The sequence below is a fragment of the Varroa jacobsoni genome, unplaced genomic scaffold, assembly GCF_002532875.2.
Source record: "Varroa jacobsoni isolate VJ856 unplaced genomic scaffold, vjacob_1.0 contig04614, whole genome shotgun sequence".
Classification (NCBI taxonomy): domain Eukaryota; kingdom Metazoa; phylum Arthropoda; class Arachnida; order Mesostigmata; family Varroidae; genus Varroa; species Varroa jacobsoni.
In genome coordinates this window covers 4,396-17,510 of record NW_019215292.1, presented here as the reverse complement: position 1 = coordinate 17,510, position 13,115 = coordinate 4,396, and the positions used below count along the sequence as shown (strand labels likewise).

Below are 13,115 nucleotides of genomic sequence, written 5' to 3'. Positions count from 1 at the left end.
AAAAGCAAGTAGTGTATCTCTTGTCGTTATTCGGTTTGTCAGCTGTCCGCTATTGAAAGCTGGCGGCTGTCAGATGAAGTCGGAAGGGGGACTCATCCGCTTGCCCTCGCTGGAAAGAAGTCCACGGCTGGCCGATGTGATGATGGCGATGGTCATCGTCATTGTGGAAGAGTGCGGAACCAAAACAAGAGAGAGCGGCTCAGCTTGCTCCCTAAACAACAGCGGCAGCTTCCTCCCATGAAGCCGCAGCTGCTGCTCAAGTGAAGAGGATGACATGACGGAAAGAAAGCAGATCAGCGAACTGGCCTCCTTTCGACGGCACACTCACACACGCAGCGCAGCGTAGCGCGATTCAAGTGACGACGACGACTCGACGGCGCTGGCCAGTGCTTGCTCGCGGCTAGATCCCTGAAGACCGACGTCGAAAGCCGTCCGCTTTTATGTAGTAGAAGTGGCACTTGTCAGCGTTACATGAACATGAGCAGAAACGATTCGGATAGCGCTGTCTTAACCCGGCATTTGTTCCGCTGCCGTTGTTGTTGAGCGACAGCCTGTAGCAACAACTGGCAGCCACCCCAGCAACCCCGCTATCGACATGGCTGCTGTTACTTCTTCGACTCCAGTCGGTGCTTTTTTCGGCCGTGAAGCCGCTACAAGGCAACTTCGCCGTTCTTGCATGGCAGCGGCGTCGGCAGCGGGCTGTGCCCTGCGAACCACGGGCCGGTTCCTTCTTGAACAGCCCCTTTCTACTCCTTCAAACAGCAGCGGCGACGATAGCAGTGGTTGTAGCCATGACGGCGCGACAGCGGAATCATGTTGTTGCTGCTGCTGATGATGTTTATGATAATAGTGGTCCTCCGTAGTACTTACGGCACTAGGAATACGGGCCGCAATGATGGTAGCATCTTGCGTCTTCGCTGACGTCAATTGATGTAGCAATCGTAACAGTAATCCTTGTCGAAGTTGTTTTTCTCCTTCTGATCCGGTTCGGGGTCCTAGCTCCAAGTCAGTGTCTAGTGATAATAGAACGCTGTAGCAACGGGAGCCAGGAGGGACGATCTAGCGTCAAGTAAGCGAGCAGCCGAACAAAGCTCGAACCACGTAAGTGAGCAAGCAGTCGGTTGTTAGTTGTTGGCTGGTCGGTCGACCGACCGACCGGCCGGCCCAGTGGCCGTCTGCTGACGCTAGCTTGCAGCGGCTGTGGCGGCGGCGGCAGCAAGAACGTCCATTCGAGCCGCTCTGCTACCGCTGCTGCAGTCAAAGTTTGACTGACAGAGCCCGATCAACGGATGGATGAACAGACGAACGCACTGACTGACAGTTGTTGATCCGGGCATTCTCGATGTCGGCAGTGGAACGGGGTCCTAACCAAGCCAGGATTAGACCTAGCAGGCAAGTTTATTGTTAGCGCGGGGACCATTCAGTAATAATGACACTATAACGAACAGTCTTGCTATTATACTACATTCCGTCGATGTTATCCGCGGTTTTAGAGGCAAATGTTTACTGCAGCTATGGCCGCAGTGAAGCTCTATCTTCGTATTGTGGTTCAATGGACGTACGATTGCTTCATAGGCACTATAGTGTTCAGGTCGAATGAAGGATGGGTTCGTGTTTGAAAGTACTGCTTTTAATGCTCCCCACAAATGGTGGTTATATAGAGCATTGCTATAGTCTATTTCTTTTTCGCACGTTTAGCATAAATCAGAAGGAGAAACAGGCATGACTGTAATGGTTAATGTGATCCACGTTTTCGATATAGATTCCTATTGTCTCGTGACTAATCAACGATTCCGTTTATTAGATACCTGATGTTTCTACAACAGTACAAAGCGTATTATTGGCGTTGCATTACATGGATATATAACGTGTTATAGTACCGATGGATATGTAGGCTGTGGGAAATCGAACGTGTCCATAGACAGCTACAACGAGAGAAAATTTACGTTTCTCTGAATTTAAAACATGCCCGCCGATACTACTTATGCCGCCGTTCGATTCGAACGTTCTGCCTGCTGCTCGACGCCGAATGGATTTTCAAAGGATCATGTGTTTGTTTCAAGTTGTCAGTAGCAGCCTCAGTTGGCGGTATTCATGCTTCTGTTTGAAATTACTCTATTTTCGACTCGTACATCATGTGCAAGCTGACCTCAACGAATTCCTTTTTTTATTATAGAGGAGATTGTTTCTCATTAGGCCAGAATGCAGCGGTTGAGCCACGAGTTCGGGGAAGATTTATCAAACAACTTTTGAACCTTGGCCAAAGTCATTGTTATCACGCTGCCTGTGTGACGATTTTACTTTGATTATAAATCTCCTCATTAGATTTTTGGGTTGCTTTTCGGGTTCTGTTTCCCTCCGGCCAAGTTTGCGATGATCACTTGCACTTATCGGTTACCTAGAGTTCTTGTGATTGTCCAGATAGATGTTGCCATTGGCGTCTAGCTAAGTCAAATAGTCTGTCAGGCCGCTAAGCTGAGCTCGCCCGAGTTGTGGCGCTTGAGCGAATGACTGTTGGCGACAACCATGCAGGCACTCCGGAGTGCCTACTGTTGTATTCCCATTGCTCCTGCTGGGATTCGGGTGAAATAGTACTGTGTTCGTCTTCTCAATATTTAGAAGCTACAGTTCGAAGGGAGGCTGTACCCACCATTGGACTGGTGCTAATGCTCCCTGTTCTCTAGAGTCGCGCCGTGAATGAGTCATTCTGCGGGAGCAGAGCAGTCGCTTGGTCGACCGACAACAAAGAGGAGAAGAGCTGCGAGGACCGAACGAGGAGACTAGTGCTGCTGCCACGATCATGCCGAGCACAGCCCGCAGCTCATAGCTGGCACTACCGGCAGCAACACACAGTCGCCGGCCAAGGGAGAGGCCGAGAGGAACGAGCGAGCGAATTCTCGAACCCTCAGATGCGGCCGCTGTCTGGCGGCGGCAGCCGCGCAGAGACAGAGAGCGAAACAGAAAAGGGACGAAGAATAGAAAAGAGGACCAGACGAGGACCGACTGGTCGCTTGGGGCGAGTTGGCTTGGGTTGCAGAGCTGCACGCAGCGCGAGCCTTGCTGGCCGCGTAACTGTGTAGCTCACAGGCGATGGGCGACAGCGAAAAAAGCGTGCTGACGAGAGGCCCAGCGAACTGATAGGGGTAGCGGGCTAACTGCCTAGCCGGCTCTTCGTTTAGTGGGGAGTAGCAGCTAGCTGCACTGTGTCTGGCGACGTTGTGCTGCTCCGACAACACCAGGACGGCGGATGGAGAGCGATTGACTGGCGCACACGAGACGGACAGCGCTGGCGGAGCACGCATAGAGATATCGAACCAGTCAGGTGGCTAGCGACGTAGTGGAGGAAGACCGCAGAACACAGAACAGAGAAGGTTGAAGCTCTGCCTATGCCGGCTAACACAGGCCTAGCCGCAGCAGCTGCCGGAGGAAGGGGATGTGCTGAAGTGGAGGGTCGCTTGCTTGCTTCCTTGAACAGTCGCTTGGTACCGCCGATGAACGATGAATTGAGGAGGGGAGCGAGTCGATGTGCAGCGAGGGGTGGGGGGCGAGGGTCGTCAGGCTCGACTCACCTCGACCACCGCTGTCGCTAGCACCGCCACGAAATACTAACAGAAGCAACGTAGGCAGCAGGCGGTTGGGAGGTAGACATTGAGGATATTTGTCGAAAACCCCCACGAAACATGGTCTCTTAGAGTAGGACAGGTCTCTCTCACAACGCAGAGTGTCATACATGCTAGCACAAATTCGGAGGTAGGCGACGCATGCTGTGACAGCCACCGATGGATACGAGTCACATTGACGGTACGCAGCCCATTCAAGTCCAACGCTGCTAGCCAGCTGCTGAGATAGCGGTTTAGCTCATGGCTTATGCAGGCTCAGAGCCGATAGCGCTTGTCGTTTTCTCAAACCTTGACGGCCAAGCAATCTACACACTCGAACACACGCACACAGCCAAGGACATAGAAATGGCGATATAGAGATTAGGACAACAACTGCCTACGGCTTCACTCAACACAGAGAGATATACCACAGAACATCTCGCAGAGTCGAACATGAACTCGTGCGTAAATGTGTGTTTGTGTGTGTATTTGACCGAAAGCAAAGAGCTGCTCCTCGAAGGGAGCTAACAATGTCGACTGAAAAGGAGCTGTTGCGGCGGCAAATCCTCAGTGGTTCATCCGAGCCGCTTCTTTGTGGCAGATCTGTTATTCTATTTTACGAACGATCTAAATAGACGGGCAGTTGCAAAGCGGCAGATCAAAAGTTGATACTTGTGCAGTTTCGCTGACCGCTTCCTGTCAACTACAGTGATTGCTAGTGATGGCGTGCACTTTAGCTAACGACGTAATCAGTTATACAGCTCATTTAGCCCTATAAAGCCCCAGGTCTACAACACTAATGCTCTGAATGGTCAATACTAGGCTATATAACACGAATATAATTAAGGGTAATTCAGGGTGAACTGCAGTAAAAAGAACATACGGTGTCGCCCTGGAAACATATCGTCAATGAATGATCGAAGTCTTGCATCAATGTTCTTTGTTGCATGATAAGTGTGTAATGACTACCAACAATTTTTCCTTATGTTTCGCTGATAAAGTATATAACCCAAAGAGTAGTCGAACAAAAAAGCTGGGTCGAAACATGGATATGTTGGATCAGGTCCGAATTTTTTAACGAACAGGATAAACGGTGTATAATTTACATTATGCTGAAAAATGGTCAGTTCGATGGTTTGTTGCAAATTTATTTAGGATTCGGGGCATCCTATGAGACTAAGCACAACTTTGAGACGTTAAAGTTGATTTGGACACAGAAAACAGTATCAGCAAAGGTTGAATATTGTAGACCTAGATGCAATTCTTATTAATTGAAGATCGCGTATACGATGCTCTTTAAGTTCCTGCGCCATGTCTGGTGTAGTTTCTCCCGACACCAAGGCCTAGTTAGAAATGGTCCTATGCTCATAGTCGTGATGGCGGACTCTCTCGCGCTTGTTTAACTCCACCCCCAGCGGTCCCGAAAGCTGTCCCCTCTGGACGGGTCTCCCTTTCGCTCTCTCCGAATGCGGCCCAGATCGGGTCCATCCTGCCTCGCTCGGTTGGATGTTACCTATAAAGAAAACAAGTCAGTGAGCGGGGTCTGCGTTTTGCGTCATATAGCGAGCTTTCTCATGCGGTGCTAGCAGTAGTAGTAGGTTGTAGTTCTAGAAAGCAGTAGGTGGGGAGTGGGTGGTTTTGTGCAGCCTGAACTGAGCAGTCCGGCAGTCAATGCCGCTGCTGTGGATTGCGATTGCTGCAGCACTCCAGTCTGCATAGAGTACATCTCGGGTCGCAGACACGGGCTGTCTCAGTACCCATAGGCAGTCCACAGTTTAGAAGCGTACTGCACACGCAGGGCAGCCAATATGGAAAGCGGACTGGTGATCGGGCGGGCGGTAAGGCCATCAACGTCCTACGGAATATCAAGCAGGGCTTGCTTGCTCGATGCAAACGCCGCAGGAGGTTGCCTGGGCGGTTAGAGAGTCGCCTGGCCACCTAGCTCACCCTATGTCGATCTAGACCACTACGACTACTACAAGCATCTGTATGGGATGTCGGGCGCATGCGCGAACCCGGCGACCGCAGCTGCTGCTGCGACAGCGGCCAACTCAGTGATCCATTGAAAACATCGACTAGCATCGCTGTGCTGTGTGAGGCTAAGTTAGCTGAATGGCTGCTAGCTGAGAACAACGCGCAGGATACTTGCTAGTCAGCCAGTCAGCCAGCCTGTTTGCCTATCTGTCCGTCTGCTAGCAGAAGAATATATAGCAACGACTGCTAGCACCACTGCGATTGCCGCCATCGCTAGGTAGCAGAGGCGGCAGCAGCAGCAGCAGTAGCGCCAGACAAGCTATCCCAGGCAGGCAGCAGGCAGATCTTGGTTGCCAAGTGGGCGCGGTGCGATTATTGTCGTTATCGTCACACAGACAAATCTGCTGCCGCCGCTGTGTCTGTAGATCTCTGCGCGGTCCACGTAGTAGCATTAGCAGTAACATCATCATCATAACAACAACATAACCATATTGTTCTTGTCCTGGCCTCGACGATGTCGGTAAGGGGGCTACGAGCCAATATTGGCAAAGGCTGTGACGGCATCGTGACCTGGGTCCCGTTGTCTCGGTGAACGACGATCTTAGAAACGAATTGTTGTAACAATACATCGGTGTATGCGCTCGTCGCCGTTTGCTGTATCAAGGCTTCACTGAGGTAAGTAGTAAGGGTTCAGCGAGTCTTCGTGCTCGCCATCGGCGTCGTTTTGTAAATACGCGCGATCGCACGTAGTAGGCGGCGTTTGCCCGATCGTTTGCTCGTTCGATCTACTGTCCAGATCGTCTAGGGTCGTAGGATAGTTGTTAGCAGCCAGTGGAAAGCCTCTGGACCGCGCGCGCCCGCTTTTCTAGAGTGGAGAGTCATAGAAGTGCTGGTATCAGTGATGTTCAATGGTGATGGCCGTGGTCGTGATGGAGGTGGAGAGCAGCTGTCTGGAGAGTGACTGTGCGGGACCTGACTGAAGAGTGGAGTGCGCCGAAATGGCGAAGAGGACTGAAGAGAGGGAGTTCGTCCGAGGCGGGCGGACCGCTGCAAGAAGACGTAGGGCGAAAACATGAGCGCCAAGCAGACGGAGGGGCAGACAACGGCGAAGCAAGAGCCAGCCGAGAGAGTTGCTGCCTTTCTGATGTCGCCACTCACCGCTGCTGCTGTCACCTTTATTATCCGTGCCTGTTCCCCCACCGCGGGCCTGCCTGTCTCACAATCGGTCCACTAATTCACCCGTCGGCCGACCACGCGTCAGTGGAGGAGCCACGCGAGAGTCGTAAGGGCCGATAAGGCTGAGGGTTGAGGGCTAACCGATCGAGCGACTCGCTCGTTCGCTCGCTTGCCGGTTGCCGTGGCTGCTACTGTTGGTGCTGCTGACGCGACAAGGGCGAGCCGCGAGGGCCGAGAGGGTAAGCCGAGCAGCGGGCGGCAGCAGTGGGGTCCTCCTTTCTTTGGGCGTCGGGCTCCGGCTGATGGGCGCGCGGGTGGCCTAATGGTGGCGGCGGCCATGGTAGCAGTCCGATAGGATAGGGTTCCAGTGCTGGCTGGAAGCTGCTGGCCGCGGATGCGTGGAGGAGTCGAGTGGAATGGGACGCGTGGACGAGGCGAGCGGCTCCTTCCCTCCATCCGACTCCCTCGCCGGTGCTTCTCACCCACCTTGGCCGCGAGGTTAGCACCCAACCCAACGGCAAGGCTGGCAACGACCTCTGCAGGACTAACCAAGCGACAACAACCAAAATACAGCCGCCGTCACCTGGATTCGACCCGACACTAATCCAAAAACTCTGGGTTGCAAACAGCAAAGGGCAAACGAAGCCACTGAAACGGCTTTATCGCGTCATATCCATGTTCTTGATCCCGTTCTCAACTAAACTCATATTCACCTCACGGACAAGCGCTCACAGGAGGCTACCACGTCAAGTCTAAAAATCACTAAATTTGGGCATTAGCTTCTTTATACGGGTCATATAGAATGCACCATCCTTGTAACCCATCTACTGCGACCATGTCGTTCCGATTGCGTCCTTCTAACGTGATAAAGAAGTGATGGCTGCCTTTTATTTACTAAAGTTCGGCCTAATCTGTATTTTTGGACGGAGTGCGCATTTTCCCCCAAGAAAGAGATTCTTTTAGTTGGAGGAAATGGGGACTATAGAGGGGACGTGATTCATACTAAAGCTTGCTTTTTCCTTTGGCAATGCTCAGTATGACGGCGCTAAGCCTATTGATGTGCTAGTTTTTTCATTGAAAGTGTTGCCTAAGACCTATTTAATATACCTATAAACTATACGAACTGGGTAAAATATTTTAGGAGCAGAAATACATATTTAGTAGCTATCTAGATAAGTAGTTCGACCTGTATGTATATTATATAGTGACTCCATTATAATAGGTGTGTAGTGTGTGCCTTTACGTTCATAAATGGGTGTTTATATGTGAGCAGTTTGAGTTGCTTGATATAGGAGAAAATGGACAGATGGAAGGCGGAGTACTCAGCAGGGTGGAGTGTTAGCACAATATTGAGATGACGTCAGCTCGACTATAATTTTTACAACTGATGAAGGCAAGAAGCGATGGTCCCTTTGTGAACTCTATACATCATGGTGTGTATCCCGTAAGAACATGTTGCTTACTTTGTATAGGCAAATGCAAATCAGTGAGTGTTAGAGGATGACGATCGACTCTCTGAGCTTCGCAGTCTTTCCAACATTACCCCTTCTCGGTCTGCGTGTGTTGACATGACACTAACAGATATGGAACGACGGAACTTAATGCAGGAACGACTGATTCTAGGCTTGGTAATATGTATAAATTAGACACGAGTCGAATATCCTACCATTATTCTTTCTAACTCCACATATGTGTAACACAAAAATGCAATTATTAGGCGTATTGAATAGCGTATATTACGTACAGCTTACGTATATATTACGTATCTGATGTTCGCGCACCAACCTGGTTGTTTTGTATCCACTGATAGACTGGTCAGTTAAGACTGAACAATTTCGTTTGGACGAACGCCGGAGTGGCTTAAAATCGTTGCCTGTATTATATTCGACCGCGTCGGAGTGGCAAGCCATTGCCATAGCTGTGGACTGATGACAAGTTCATTCGTCTGGTAACTATGATAATGGTTGTGCTAGCGGTTCTTGGCAATGCGCAATGTTGGTTCCTGTCAGAGGAGGGCTCGCGGAAAGGCGACAGATGCGGAGGCCGAGGAGGCGACGAGAGGACGCTAGCTAAAGGACCTTCCCCACCTGAACGAACCACGTTGTTCACAGCATGGCAGCTTCTAGGCATCAGAAAGATACAAGCATTGTCATTGCTGTTGTTGTTATTATATCGCGAGAGAAAAGTAAGCCTTTGCTCATAATAAGCCGTGTCAGTCAGCATAACGCAGTAACAGGAGCAGATGAACGCCATCCATATAATTTCTTAACGACATCACATAGCAACGGTCATTTTGTCGGCTGACGACGGTACAGTGTAGCGCATAACGTCTAGATGGGCTAGTGAAAGCTACACGAATCCGTCTGGTCTTCCGGAAGTCCGAGTTAGTCATCTTGATGTTTCCTGTATTATAGAATCAGAAATTGGTGTAACAGGAAGGTCGAATCGTATGCAGTATCTGAATTTGTACTCAAGATTGCGATCCGTCAAGCAGGCCTGAAACAACGGTCGCTAAGTTTTTAAAGCTTCAATTATTTAAGAGTTTTGCACCGATAATATTTTTTTTTCTATTTGCTAATGTCGATCGTCAACATTCATACTGTTCTTTAATCTCTTCGACTTGTTATCTGCAATACGTTATATTGCACTTACGCATTTACGTGTCAACAGTAATAAAAATCGGGTTATCTGCCACTTTTGCATCAAACACAGGTTCGTTTTTCCAGCATACAGTCGTCTTCGTGGTCAACTATCATCGTAGTTGTCTATATCGACATTTCGACTGGATAACATTGCGACAATTGCAGTGCAATGACAAGTTATTACATAATTCGTGACGATACTACGTCCCGATCTTGCAAATACGGTGAGCTGCGCGGAAGTAAACGTGTTCTCACAGTTTGCTGCTCTGAAATTGGGGACGGAATTTCTGACCTGTCTACTACACGGTTGCTCTGATTCAATTTACGTTCTAGCATCTAGGGTTTTTGACGTGCTGCGGTTTCTACACGAAGTTGTCAGACCGACGAACCCACGAGCACTGGCAGACTGAGGTTCAGAGAACAGCATTTTTGCAATTTAGTTGTATTATATAGGTACCAGGACAAAAGTCCGCAAGTGTGAGAATCGAGAAAGATTTCGCTTGGCATAAGGCCAGAGAGCTGCTATAACAGCTATCTATGCAGTTTGACCGCTATCGCTAGACGACGATGGCAGTGATGATGACTGAGAGGCCGAATGCGTAAGGGTCGTCGGCGCACTAGTAGAAGCGTGTAAGGAAGAATTGCTGTCGCTGTTGAGAGGGTGCGGGGCCGGTTGCTTTCTCAGCCCGAGCTGGGTCTCGCGGCGGCATCTTGGCTGCCCTGTCCGTGTGCTGCTGTGTCTGCAGAACGACAGCGGCTGCCATCTCTGTTTCCGTATGTTACGTTATCGCGTATCGTTTTCTTCTTACCCCAAGCGAGCGTTTGGCGCAACCTCCCCGTTCGGCTAGAATCGGAAAGTGAACAACACGCTGTCCGTGCCAACGAGTCAGTAGATAGCAGTAGTGGGTTGGTGAATCATTCGACTGCTCACAGGCAAACGACACACCATTGTCGATCGCTGAGCTTGGTCTTCCAGTTGCCGTTTGCCTCTGGCGCTATGGAGACCTTCCATAGATGAGCGACGAACGCAGATCAGAGCGCAACAACGTAACCGGTTCGTTGCGTCAGCCTTCTGCCGATTTTGCCGTGCTAGCCAATGTAGGTCTAGCTATATAATCATTAGCGTCGCCGCCGTTTCGTGGTTGGTGTGACGGTTGGCAACAGAAACTTTAGCAGTTCACGTTCCGCTCACTCTGTCTGTTTGCTTGCTTGCTTCTTTCTTCTCTCTTACTGGCCTCCCTGTCTGCCTGTATCCCTTGATTCTTTGCGGCACCGAACGTTGGCACGCAACAGTCCGACGTTATCCAGCAGCCAGCAGCGTTCTACTTGACCCTCCTAGGCATCATAGACAGCAACGTTCAGCATAACGTCTTTTTTGTCTTTGTGTAAAAACGAGAAGTACACGGCCGCTTGCTAGTCCACGTCGTTGGCTGCTCGCGCTCTAGCATCAGCGGCACCCGTCTCAATTTTCTAGCGCTGCCATTACTACCACAAGCAACAATCGCCATAGGGGTCGCTAAGAGAAGAAAGAGGACGACTGCTTCCGATAGCTGCTAGATAGACGTGGACTTCAAAAGAGATAGGCAGACAGACCACGACGCCGTAGGGAAGCGTCACAATCATCAGATATATTCTAGTAGTTACCGTCCTTTGGCGTTGCCATGGCTGACCAGTGGTGGCCTGTAGCTCGCGAACAGGTAGTGGTATCAGCTTGTTTTTTGATTGGTCCATTACTGGTCCTGGTAAGGCGATTTGACCCACCTTGTGTAAACGGCTCCTCGCTGATGTAATCCGTCGTTGTTAACCCTCCCATAACGTGTCGTAGCGATCGGCACACGCATAACAGATATATATATATATACTATATAACTTGTTGGACGTTACTTTAAATTTCATCTCCTCTGTAGCTGCAATTATGGGGTTCGTCACAAGCGACGTGGTTGTCCCTCATGTTTCACAGCCGTAGGGGATCATAGTTATTGCCAACGCGAACTTCACTAATGGCCAGCTCGCTTTCGGCTTAGCCAGCATCCCCCGTCGCTGATAGCCGGCTTCGATGCTTCTATCGTTGTTCATAATACCATGCTTTACCTGAAATCTAGCCCGTCGTTTATCTTTCTCGCTTTCGAACGGAACAAAGTAGTATTGCCGAATGCTGGATGCTTTGCTGCGGCCCACTCCACTGGCTGCTGCTGCCAGGCCCTCTTTGCAGCGCAGTAGTACAAGGAGAGGTTACGACAGCTATATTGGTTGCTATCTGTGACCTAAAAGCGGCCCTGTATTGCCGCTATTGAAGAGCTCTGTGGAGTGTTTTCGTTCCTCTCAGGCAGCTGGCCAAAGTGGCAGCTAAACAGACCACTGTTGTTGACCGTTATTGAGCGTCGGCTTACATGAGCGCGTCGCTGCTTGCTTCGATTCCCCGCCTGGCTTGCTCATTTGTTCGCTGCAGTTCTCTTATCATCGTTGACGTTGCGGTCGTTCTCCATTATTATTACTTCTAGTGGCAACAGCAACGGCTAAGCGACAGCGGGCAGGGGCGGCTGGGTGGCTAGCTAGCCAGGTAAAGAGCGAACGAGCCAATGACGGCGGGGCGAAAGGGGCAGCTGCAGTTTGAGCAACCAGCACTGGCTGCTAGCCGCCCAGGGGCCCACCTCTTGCTACTTCTGCCTGTTTTTAGTATCGGCTTTGTTCGCTCACCGCTAGCACGTAGCAGAAGCATGTGGATGGGTAGGCATGTACCTTTTACGCCAGTAGACACGTCGCTGCCGGGAATGAGGCAGCAAATAACAACAACAACGATGACGACATGAGAGAAAGGAAAACACTACGATACAAGCGAACACGAACGCGGGCCATTGGATCGTCGCGTCAGACAGATACAACGGCGAGTAGAACATATATGTGTGTGTGTACGTTTGCGCGTGTGTGTTTTCGAATGTCTTGAGAGAGGTCGACGAAGGTCTTGCTGCTGCTGCTGCAACATGGAAAAAGGGAAGAGCGTTAGCGGGCGGTACACTTACGCACAAAGTCGTTGTCGTCGTGATCGTTGCTTTGTCTGTTCATCCTCGTGATGTTGACATATTGCTCTCACGGCTGCAATAACCAAATCTTATCTTTACATTATCACTCAGATTCTTACCGTGGAAACAACCCGTATTAGACGAGATAACTACGCTAACATTTAGTATGAATATACTTTTTTCTACAGTTTATAGAGCATGTTTTTTAACGTTAATTAACGTTGTGTGATGTTCTTGTATGACAACATTTATTTTCTTTACCATGGAACACGCATAATACAATACGATAGCATAGCGCCATATACAGAGTTATATCTCCTATACGTTGTTATCCTGCTGCTCCCCGTACTATAGTGACAATACTATCTGCTTACCGCTAGTGATAGAAAAATGTCGAAAATAAACCTGTGCCTTTGCCGGTGGCACTAGCATTGCTTGTATTATTACTATCACGTTTGTTAAACGAGTGCCAAGTTTTAACCGTTCTTTGGACTTCTCCGTGGCGGGCTCCTAGAGAAGGACTGCTGCCTATTTGTCTGTTTGCGCTCTGTGGTTTGGCGAACATCAGATTCTCGTGTCGTCCTATACTGGGCTGTCCTCTGATCTGCTAACGTGTTGTCTATCTCTGATGGCGAGTTGGATTGACGTTGTCGCCGTCGTCACGACGGCGACCACGACCACCGTGGTCGTTCATTGGCGGCCTT

The 13,115-nt window shown here is 50.0% G+C and overlaps 1 long non-coding RNA gene across 2 annotated transcripts; it reads right to left on the bottom strand.

The window, feature by feature from the left end:
* Positions 1 to 4,726: 4,726 nt before the first annotated feature.
* On the bottom strand, positions 4,727 to 12,403 carry LOC111273065 (uncharacterized). 2 transcript variants are annotated; one of them, XR_002687854.2, is made up of 3 exons: positions 9,402 to 11,001; positions 8,535 to 9,152; positions 4,727 to 5,112 (listed from the first exon to the last, which is right to left on the bottom strand). It is a non-coding gene; the product is annotated as an uncharacterized LOC111273065 (long non-coding RNA). The 2 variants fall into 2 exon arrangements; XR_002687853.2 differs by having other exon boundaries at positions 8,535 to 12,403.
* Positions 12,404 to 13,115: the final 712 nt, after the last annotated feature.